A 12,013-nucleotide genomic window follows, 5' to 3' on the forward strand; every position below is an offset into this window, starting at 1 on the left:
AACATGAGTTCAGATGATCTGTTTCAAAATCTATTAATTGTCAGAGGGTTAAAATGTCAGTTTTTTTTTTTTTTCAGCTGTTTGCTGGTGAAGTCAATAATACAGAACCTGTAATACTAGGTAACCGCAGCCTATTGTATACAGGTTGTGTGGCTATGCCAGATAATACTAAAATCACGCTAGATAAAGCCTTCTTCTTGAGCCCAAGATTTTGATCTCCACTGCACAAACACTAGAGGGATCCTCAGAGCCCAGTGAGCATACTTAGCCCAGAGGCAAATACTCACCAGGCCCTAAATATTTTAAGCATTTATTCTGGTTTCCTCATAAGACAATAGAGGAAAAAAACAGACATGGTAATCTCTGTATAATAAAAAATAAATACAAGCACAGTTAATGAAGAGTGAGATTTTGACAGCTTGAGAATTTTAAACAGATTGTTACTCATTGTTGTTTCACAGCCTTCCAACCAGATCCAGGACCTCTCATTAATGGCACTAGATGTAGCTGTATGCTAATAAAGAAATGATACCAAGTATAAAAATTACTCTAAGCAAGCTTTCCTAAAATACACAAGGCTAGTTTCACACTATATATACATATATATATATATATATATATATATATATATATATATATATATATATATATATATATATTTATATATATATATATATATATATATATATATATATATATATATATATATATATATATATAAAATGTGGATGTTATGACTTCATTCTTATGAAATATATACAGCTAGGTCCATAACATGTTGGAAAAAAAAACTATTTTTTATTGTTCTGCGTCTGTGCCTCAACACATTGTATTCTAAATCAATCAAAATGTGATTAAAACTGGACCAACTTACATAATTTTAAATAATAAGGATAATAAAAACAAATTTTATATATATATATATATATATATATATATATATATATATATATATATATTTTTTTTTTTTTTTTTAACTTTGATGGAAATCCTTTATATGTACATCATATCTGCCCATAAAACTGTGATATCTAGATATGCAGAATACTTGAGATACCTCTTTTGTCATTTACGCCACAATATTGTGCAGCTAAATAAACATCCCTATCAGAGGTGTATCTAGAAATCTGGATAAAACCAAATTTATCTGTATGACTTTGCCAGCCGAGGTAAATGGTGTACATGTTAAAAAAAAAAAAAAACCTGCGGCTGAATGATCAGTTTTCCCTTGGGCTACACACATATGTAATTATCTAAAATGCATAAAGATGACTTTCCAACTGTCTCTACAGATGTTCATTGCAACTCAAGTATCAAGCCTGCAATTAAGAATCAAAGGCATTATCTTCATGGTTTCTATTCAGCTGTTTAAGATGCCCTTTCAGACCGTGAACAGTGCTCAGCAGGGCATTTCAGCTCTCCAGAGACTCTCATTTAACAGAGGATTGACAAGCTAGAGGGAAGAGCAGCCACATTTACTGCTGGCTCAGTGGACAACGCCTCTTTTTCATGTGTGCTTCTTAGATTTATTCTTCAGAAATTGGTTCAGATTGCACTGGTTTTACCATCCATCTCTCCCTTCTTTGCTGTTAACTGGTAGCTTTAGTTAGTTGTGGTTGCCTTTATTTATTGTGTACCACGGTGTGGACTCATCTACTTACATTTCATTATTTGATTAGAGTAGTAGATTGCGTTTTGGCATGGTGTGGATTATTGTAAGGGCAGTGATAATACCATAATACAGGGTAATATGAGCAGGTGGTGTTGTTGTGCCTCTGAAGCTCATAGTCAGTTGTGGCTAATACGGAGGTGTGTGGTTTGAGGAATTTGCAATATTTCTCTGAATTGCCTAGTTAGGCTGGATCGGCTGGGAGATATGAGAGAGGGTTGTGAGTAATAGAGGGAGAGAGAGAGATGGAGGCCTGTGACACTCTGCATCGAACCCTAATGAGAGGCAGGGAACCAAAGGAGCTGGGCAATGAGATTAGATGCAACTCAATTCAATTACTGCTGAGCCGCCACGGGTGACGCTTCAAAACTCATCCTGTTAAGATCCGGTTCACAGACGAAGAAGAGGACTGCGGCTCTCACTCAGCCACTGTACGTTACACTGCCACAACATCTCATTCGCAACAGTTCTGATTTATAAGCACACGGGGCGTCTTTAGGCTCCGTCTGGATTTGATCGCAGGAAAATGCAGAAATAATTGAGTTTTCACCCATTGCAGCGGTTTATACACCGCATGCTCCACAAACCATACACTTGAAACAAGTGTATGGTTTGAGATTAAAGCGCAACCCAACTCCCCTTCCTAACTTGAACCCCCACCTTTGCATATTCGAAAAACTAAAGTCTGATGTGGACACACAGCACTGCCCCTCCGCCCTCAAGTTACCCCTCTCCTCTGTCTGAACTATTTTCTCCAGCGCTCACTATGCTTCTTTCATCTTAACTCTGATTCCTGTTCACTGTTCGCTGAAATGAGCCTTTTGAAGATACACATTATGACTGAGCACATAGAAGGCTGTTATGAGTCACCATAGGTCGCAAAGACTCCAAAGGAAAAACACACACACACACACCCACACACACACACACACATAAATGTTTTAATCAAGCCTATACAAATATGAAACATCTCTGATTGACCTCACCTGTATGTGTAGCCCAGGGATGTTTCAGCACTGGCAAATTCAACCGTGTGTTTTTTTGTTTGTTTTTTTTTTTGCTGCAGTATTCATTTGTCAGAGTTAACATTTATTTTGGCCCGTATCCTGGCAACATATAGTAGAAACACTGATGCACTTTATCAGAGAAAAAAAAAAAAACACTGCAGCATTACTGGTGGGAAACGTCCCCGCCTCGTTCTTTAGGGTGAGGGGGTTGTAATAGAGGGACACGTGTATTCCACAGAATTGTTGTTCATCAGCACCACCGTCCCCAAACCACACATCACAGCAGGTTCATTTCTCACATACACAATAAAATATCAGACTACTAGATCACAATAGATAATAATAAGATATAATATAACATTTGAGTATTTAAATATTGATGTGAAGGTGGATTATGCAATTCTATATCATATACAATTTATATAAAATGTTTATATGTCACAATTTAATATTTATGTTGTGCATAAAATGCTTTATTGGCATTTTTTTTTGTGACTAGATTTTACCTTGAGTGTGTAGTTTGAGTTATCATAGTATAGATGCTGTATAAAACAAATACTGTCCACATTTTATTATGCTACACGCTATGTTTGAGTAGCAAGTGATGTGTGAAAAGTCTCCCTATCTCGATGGCATGATTAGCAGTGAGGAGCCTGATCAGCAGAAACATGCTGCTGCATTTGTACTGGAGGGATTTATAGGTGGTGATAAGGAAACCTTGTTGTTACCGTCCATAATTTATGTAGTTGACTGTGTTACATTTTCAGATGCAGCACAGATGTGGGGCTCCTGTTGGCAAAAAAAAAAAAGTGTGTAGAATTTATGGCTTTTCTCCGTATTGGAAATAAATATTACTCTCAAAAGCATTTATGATGGTCTCCAGTGCTCTTTAGAGGGATGAATTCACTGATTGGCTGAATCTGGAGATGGACTCTGGTCCAAGAAAGCTAAGTGGCTGATGTAAATCTTTGCAGAGGGGCCTGACGTACCAAAGACATTTATTATATTTACTTGCTAGTAGAGATGACGAAAGAACTATCAGTCTTGCTGTGGGTGTCAGCTTAAGTTGCGCTCAAAGGATTCTGTTCATTTTTTTTGATTTTTAAAGTCTGAATCAGAATGCATAAACTTTTATGCTGACTTCTGAGAAAACAGGAGCCAAAAAAAAAGCAGTCCTAATCCTTTTCTGGACAGACTATTTACCACCATAGATTCCATCTCTTAATTTCCATACAAATGTAAAACTAGGCAGGCATGGAATCTTCTGCGAATCTTAAATGAATCCAATTGTTCCCACACAGTCCAGGGTTTGCCAGAGGCACGTAAGGGGGGGTGGGCGGGGTGGGGTGGGCGGCTCTGGGAGACAAATGCAGCACAAATCAGCAATTTCAAAATAAAAGAACTCTGTGATTGTAATCTGATTGACAGGACGGTATATCCTTCCTCCGCAGAAGAGCATAATTCGTATTTTCCTTGCACTTATCTCAAAAGTGAAAATAGGATATATATTTTTTTTGGACAGCACACTGTAGATGCTTACATATCTGAAGCCCAAATTCCCAAATCATTCCCACTGTGAGAATTTAGGTTTTTTTTTTTTTTTGCCATTTAAAATTATTCAGAGGCATATTATTTGCCATTCAAGCAGCCCAGGAATCACCGATTACACTACGCTAAACAAATAGATACATGCAGCCCTGAAACAAAATGAGCACCCTATCATTTTAACCCATATGCATGGCATGTCGTACACCCAATGTGATTAGCGCGTGTTAAATGATACACTGGCATTTTTTTTTTTTTTACCTTTACCAGCCTTCTTAACAGTTTCCAAACCAATAGAGACCATTTTGACCCAGTTAATCTGCGTGACATCTCTTAATGTGAGAAGCTTTTATTGCCGGGAAGACTGCCATGCTATCCAGCTGGCTTGTGGTTGGTGAGGTTGTGAGCATATGCCTCAGGAAAATGAATAATGCATCCATGTTATTCAAACCTTCATTCCCTAACTTGCGCTTTAGGTAAAGCAGATCTGAGGAAGTTTAGCACATGAGAGGCTGCGGCTGCTGCTGCACTCATGTAAAAATGACGGTAGTTTAGAAGAGGTTAAGATGTTTTTCACTTCACTTTTCATGTTTGTTGTTGTGGGTTTTTTTCTGAAACTGTGTCTCTTGTTATAGTAAAAATTCTGACATTTACATCTATATCCATTTATATATACTTATATTGTTGTTATCCCAGCACAGTGTAAAGTTTCAAACTTTGGACATTGGATAGACTCATCCTTTACATGCAGTAGCATCGTAGGAAGTAACAAAGTACGAGGGTGGGCTGAACAGTTTATAGGCTGACCACAATGCAACGGTCAAACTTGTGTTGTGTTTTATTTTTCGACACGCTTCTTCCATCGTTGTTGCAGCGCTTGGATTCCCGTGGTATAGAGTCTCTCATCCTGACCCTCAAAAAAGTCCTCAACAGCAGAGATGACCTCATCATCACTCTGATACTGCTTTCCAGCCAAGTGTTTTTTCATGCTGGGGAACAGAAAATAGTCAGATGGTGCCAAATTAGGAGAATATGGAGGGTGATCAACCAGCTCAAAGCTACAGTTGCGCACAGCAGCCATTGCAACCATGGACTTGTGTGGAGGAGCGTTGTCCTGGTGAAACAGGACCCCCTTCGTCAGTTTTCCATGCCTTTTTGACTTGATTGCCTTTTGCAGCTGCTTCAGCAAGTTGGCAAAGTATTCTCCATTGATAGTATGGCCTTTTTTGAAGGTAGTCAGTGAACACAATGCCCTTTGCGTCCCAGATGATGGAGACCAGTACCTTCCCTGCTGATGACACCACCTTGGCCTTCTTTGGTGGGGGAGAAGACGGGTGTTTCCACTGCAAAGACTGCCGTTTGGTCTCTGGCTAAAAGTTTTGAACCCAACATTTATTTGGGGTGAGGAAATGTTCAAGAAAACTGGCTGGATTTGGTTCAAAAAGTGCCAAGTTCACCTGCGACACAACCAGGTGCGCTTTTGATCAGGCATCAAAAGTCATAGCACCCACCAAGCAGAAACCTTTGACATGCCAAGTTCGTTTTGCAGAATGTTCTCAACTCATTCACAGGAGATGCCTACAGCATTAACTATCTGATTAACAGTTAAACATCTGTCATCCATCACCATGTAGTGAACACAGTCAGTGTTTTCTTGGGTGGTGGCTGTGGCAGGACACCCGGACCTTGGGTTAACTTCAAGGCTCTCCCTACCCCTCTTGTATTCAGCTGTATCCAATGTGGGTTTATCTGGAAAGAAATCAGTTAGCATTTAATTACTGTATGATAACTCCTTCTTAGTCAGCCTATGAACTTTTTAGCCCACCCTCGTATAAATACTTTGTTACTGTACTTAAGTAGAATTTTCCGGTATTTGTACTTTACTTGAATATTTAACTTTTTACTTTTACTCCCTACATTTTAACACAAATATCTTTTTTTACACAAATAACTTTTTACTTCTTATGTTTTCAAAGCAGACTTGTTACTTAGGTTAGGTTTAACACATTTGAGGGGAGTTTTCATTTCATGTCACTGTGCAGCTTCAAACATCATACCGTTTGAGCCTAAATGGAGGGATCACTATATAAGATAATCATATTAGTGTAGCCTCCATCAGATGGCTTATCACATACAAAGAGATGAAAGAGGCAAAACCATATGAGGGGTTAAAGTGGACCGGACCGAGTGCAAATGGCCATAAGCTGTTGTCGCAGTATTTCAGCATCTAGCTAGTGCCACTGAAGAGGAGCAAGCATAAAGGGAGTGTTTATTAAGTGGCAGGTAATTTCAGATGCAACGTTTCTATCAGCAAACACAAATAGTTTGTGTGTGGCTGCTAGCTAAAAGTCCAGCTGCTGTTTCCCAGAGTGAGAGACAACTTCTCTCAGAGATGGAGAAATATGTAAGAAAGAGGACAGGAGAGGAAGAAGAGAGGTTAGATTTAAAGGTAGGGACTGCTCAGGGACATTTGATAAACTGGAAATTCAAAGCATACATGTAATTTCCTCAGTTATATTTAATCAGATATATATGAAGTTTGAAACATTCTGCAAAAAAACAAAAAAACAAAAGAGGTCTATTAACTTCATGGTATTCAAAGGTTGCAAGAAGATACTGCAGCATAAACAGTCCAGCATAAACAGGTTAGCTTGCTGTACTGTATTTACAGTAAAGCTCTGTGTTGGACTGGTGTACAGCAGCTGTGGTGTTCATGGTCAGAGTTAGGTTACCTCATGTGTAGCAGTTTGAATTAGATTAATTTACTAAATTCAGCCTGTCAGTATAAACATTATACTGTCAGTGTAGGAGATGGAAATCAGCCAAGATAGCTCATGAAATATTGGGTTATATCTTGCTGAATTCAGTTCATCCACAAAGAGCAGTAAACCTCAGAGCAGTGCAGCAACATGTCAGCTGATCACAACTTGTATGCAAAGAAAATCTACTTGAGTGCACAATAGAAATTATTGTGATTTTTTTCCCCCCCTATGTGGCATCACTACAACCAGCCTTACAGTTCCCCACCTGCTGAATCCCACTTTAACCCCTGATTATACTCATTTTTTTGGTTTAGATGTGGACACAGAGTCACCCTCTACAATGTAGGTGACAGAGTATAAAGCTATTTTTTAATGCCCTTTCACTGCTTGTGTCCTACATAACAGATTCAAGCTGAGGACATTCATTAGAATGTAGATTGGAATAGCATTTGTATTCTTTTGTAATATTATTTATTATTATATTATTATAGCAGGTTCAGTCAGCTTTGCACATAAATAGCTGATATAAATGTCCTCCAAAGAGTTACTTTTAGTTTCTTACTTTGAGTACAGTTCAAAGCCTGTGCTTTTACTTGAGTAAAGAAGTTGAATCACTACTCCAACTTCCAGAGTATTTTTAACACAAGTATCTGTACTTCAACTTAAGTAAAGAATGCCTGTACTTTTGCCACCTCTGAGTAGCATGTAAATGCTGATTTTTGCTACAGGTTACATTTAAAAACCATGGGCTAAACCCTTAGAGACCTGTGACCTGATAATCAGGTTGCCACATAACCTTGAGAGCTGGCAGCTTAATGTCTCTAGGCAGCATGCCACCGCTCCTCTGGACAGATGACACAGTGTGTGTCGGTCTCCACTACTTGCTTTGCTGCTTGCCCAAAGGTCATCTGGTGGAAATGTGGCTGCGTGCTAAAGCAGAGCTGGCACACCAGGAGCACAGACACACATGGTACAGTGCAGTCGTCTCAAAGTATGTTGAAGTCCAAAAAAACAAAAAAAAAAACAAAAAAGAGAGAGAGAGCTACTTTACCAACTGAAAAGAAAAGGAAATGCAGAAGAGAAGTGCAGAGTCACAAAGTGGCTTGCTTGTTAGAGCTGTTGCTGTTGTTTCTTTGGTCTCTATGCTGGCTTTGTTGGCTGCCTGCAGCCGGTTCGTGGCGATAAAGTTGTGCAGAAAATTGGCTCAAAATAAATAACAAAGGTAAAGTAAAAAATAAATAAATAAAAGTAAAATGTTTACTTTGCCCACTTCTCTCCATATTGTGATAATATTGCACAATAGACTCCATAGACAGGTTTAAATAGTCACAAAACCCACTGGGTGTATTCAGAGGGTAAATTTGATTTGGTAGTCAGTCACCAGATTGAAGTCAAACATTGTTATCAACTTTTTAATGCTGTCTGTAGTTTCTTGCTGACTTCATTTTAAATCCCATATCAGAACTGAATCTGTTTTTTTTTTTTGCCTTTCATTTCCATATCAATGTAACGTTATAAAAAATATTAGCTAGCAAAGTTGACTGACAGGTCTCTGAATGAAATGGCCCGTGCAGTAAATTTGCTAATCAAATCAAAGATTAGCTGAAAGAAGCTAACTATAAAAACTTTAATGTATTGTTAACATGCTCTTGGTTTACATTTTGCTCAAGTGGAATGTTTTAGTTGATTGTTGAGCCTGTCTATCCTTTCCATATTTAATAATAATAGCGCAGGATTTTAGTTTTAATGTTTGTGACTAATTTAGTCAATGTAAAAATTTCTATGACAAGGTTAGCATACTTCTCGACCTGCCACAATCAAACAAGTGTAACAGCTGCTGTAAACCAAGAAATACTCTGAGAGCGCAAACCTCCACCAAGGCAGCTCACTCCCTGGGCAGTATTTACTTTTAAGGTAATAATATTGTATTTTGTAGATATTCAGTTTGGTTTCTTTGTTCTTCATAAACATAAACATACTAAGTTGATTGTGCAGTAAAAATCAGATAAGGGCAGCATGACAGATGATTACTTTGATTACGCAAACATTATGTGGGAGTAGGTAACGGATAATAGGTATTGATTTATAAATAACTGGACATGAATAACTTGAGCTTATTATATAACATTATACTACAGTATATTTGTAACTATTGAAGCAGCTCATTCTCTTTCTGTTGACAATACTTTATTTAAAGATAGAACACATTTTGGGGTTGACTTGAAAGAACAGCAGATGTGAAATATAAAAGTGAGGTAGGAGGTCAAATGTGACATGATATTTGGATGCAAACTATAATGTGATATTTAGAATCCCCATATATCAACATAATTTTCCAAATGTTGCCAATACAAACACAGGCAGCAGAATTTTAAGCAGAGCTTTAAAGATAGAAGACATTTTATGAACGTTTGACCTTATTTGACCTTGAAGAAGAGGTCAGAGGTCCAGAGTAATGTGATATTTAGAATCCCGAGTTTTCGACCAATAAATCATTAAGTTGACCTATAAGGCAAATTTTAATGGATCTTTAACATGACCCCCACTACTCCACCCCTACTTTAATCAGAATTCATTCAAATCTTTTCAAGCTATCATGTTCACAAACAGAATGACATGCAGATGCTACCAAAAACATAAACTCCTTGGTGGAGGTAAATAGTCAGTCCAGTTCAGTTGAATAAAATTTAGATTTTTATATTGATATTGATAACATGAAAGCCTTGGTAGTTCTGACCACACTGATTATGTCAAAAAAATTTGTTCTCCAGAATGATGAGACTCTTTATGTGCATACAATTTCTCCAAGGTAAGATTGGAAATGACCTTGACAGAGTCCCATGACCCAAATGTTGCTGTCAACAGTCCTGTCAACTGGAAGGAAGTGGACTTTAGCTGTGGCTATCCAGCAGGCACAGCCTGCCCTCAGACACATCCAGCGAGGAAGAGGAGGTCTGGGGTCTGGAGTTGGTCCAAAGCAACCCCTGCACTGCACAGAGGTTGAAGAGGTACATTGACAGGAACACGCAGTGAGATGTGCCAAAGCTGTTACTCAGGCAAAGCACGGGTATTGGATGTAGTGGGAAGAGACTGAAAAGAGGAGGCTTAATTGAAAGGAACTGTGGAGCATGAAAGCTCACCGAATCAACCTCCTTATTTGTTCCACATATGATGTCCTACCATCTCCACTCAACCTGAAGCAACAGTATGGAGAAGATCCAAAGTGCCTGCTCTGTTCTTCTCCAGTCAGCCTAAAACACATCTTGGTAGGCTGTAAGACAAACCTGGTGGCACAATCAGGTGTTGAGGTGCCTTGCAGCTGCTATTAAAACCAGAAGGGCATCCACCAATGCCCTGCCTCTTCTGCCACCTAAGTCTATTCCTGTAATAACATCCCAGCCACTTCGGGGGACTGGAAGCCGATGGTGGACCTAATTCAGTGACTATGCTTCCCTAAGGAGATTGCAGAAACTAATCTACAACCCAACCTTGCGCTGTGGATCTCCTCCCTTTGTAGAGCTTTAATTACTGAATTAACGGTGCTGTGGGAGGAGTTAGTGGATGAGGGTTGCAGAGGGTCTGTGGGCATATCAACCACCAGGCTGTTGAAGGACTTAGGAATTAGAGGTGAAATCTTGCAGCAGTCCTAGGTGTGGGGTGGGGTGGAATGTGGAGTGGGGGTCGCTGGCTCTGGCTTAAGAGGAGAGATACCACCTGGACTTCAAAAGAGCAGAACTGATTGCAGTGTAAGAAGAGGATATTCAAGCGGGGGGGGGGCACACTTGGGACGCCAGGTGCTGCTGATGAACCCTCTGGAGCTGTTGTGGGCTCATCATCAAAACACCAGGAAGGTGGGTACCCACCTGATGACCCCAATGAAGCTCGTGATCCCTCTTCTTCACAGCCAGATATTCCGCTGACTACATGGCCAGCAAAAAGAACCCCCACCCCCACTCCACATTCCACCCCACCCCACACCTAGTCTAGTCCTATCACAGAATGGAAATTGATGTTTGTCTTCATGTGCAAGAGATAAAGTTTGGGATACGCCATAAGTGTACACCATTTTAAGGATAGGCACCCTGTGAAGTAGGCACTGCAAAGAATGTTGCTGGCTTTAGGACCACTCAGAACCCATTTAGTGGTCTGGATTCATAATCGTCTTCTGTTCTTAGCATAGGCACATGATTCCCTTGGATTATTTAACATTTTCCATCCATCTTTCTTTTTGTTCCTTGTCATCTTGGCTCTGGAGCTTGGCTCTGCTGCCTTTAAGAGTTACTTTTTGCCCCCAACATCTCTGTGATGATGCTGCACAGAAACAAAATCTATATTTGTCTACATGTGTGCCAGAGCACGCTGTTGTTGAAAGCTTTTGTTTTTTTCCTCTTTTCCCTTTCTGTATCAGTTACCCACATGACAGATAATGTGAATATAATATATATATGGAAAAGGAGCTTACTGCACATAAATGTTACTACTGCATTCTCCTTGGCCTAATGATGTTTGCTTTTCACTCATAATCTCCATCATGTTCAGCCCCACTTGTTCTACATTGGAGACAGTTTAAGCCATTTTTATTTCAGCTTGTGCTACATGCAATCTATCCCTCCAGAAATATGGTTACATTATTCATTCTGTGGTATGTGATTTGACCATACTGTTTCTGAGCACTCTGTTAAATGAAAATATTTCACGTGTGAATTAATCATTAGAAGGGCTCGTTCTCCATTCTTCTGGTATTATAATGATCTCTTTCTACCACTGGCTTGGATGAATCTTTCATTGTCTTTATCTTAAAATGAGTTGGCAGGATCCTCCAAGGAGACGCAGGCTGCAGTGTGTTTCACTGCACTGTCAAAGTTAACATGCGGCTGAGCTAAATGCCATAATTTAATTGATGCCAAGCGCAATAACATCACCCACTGATCTTTTAATAATATGGAGATATGATTCCTGTCCTTTCACTTCATTATGATACTGCCTTGTCAATATGCAAATGTGAATTACACACACACACACACACACAC

General features: G+C 39.2%; 1 protein-coding gene across 1 annotated transcript in view; it reads left to right on the plus strand.

The window, feature by feature from the left end:
* The window catches only part of LOC115786450 (glutamate receptor 3), an 87,647-nt gene that overhangs the window by 35,690 nt on the left and 39,944 nt on the right, over positions 1–12,013 (plus strand). The gene's annotated exons all lie outside the window — the stretch shown is intronic.

Source organism: Archocentrus centrarchus, chromosome 10, assembly GCF_007364275.1.
Source record: "Archocentrus centrarchus isolate MPI-CPG fArcCen1 chromosome 10, fArcCen1, whole genome shotgun sequence".
Classification (NCBI taxonomy): Eukaryota; Metazoa; Chordata; class Actinopteri; order Cichliformes; family Cichlidae; genus Archocentrus; species Archocentrus centrarchus.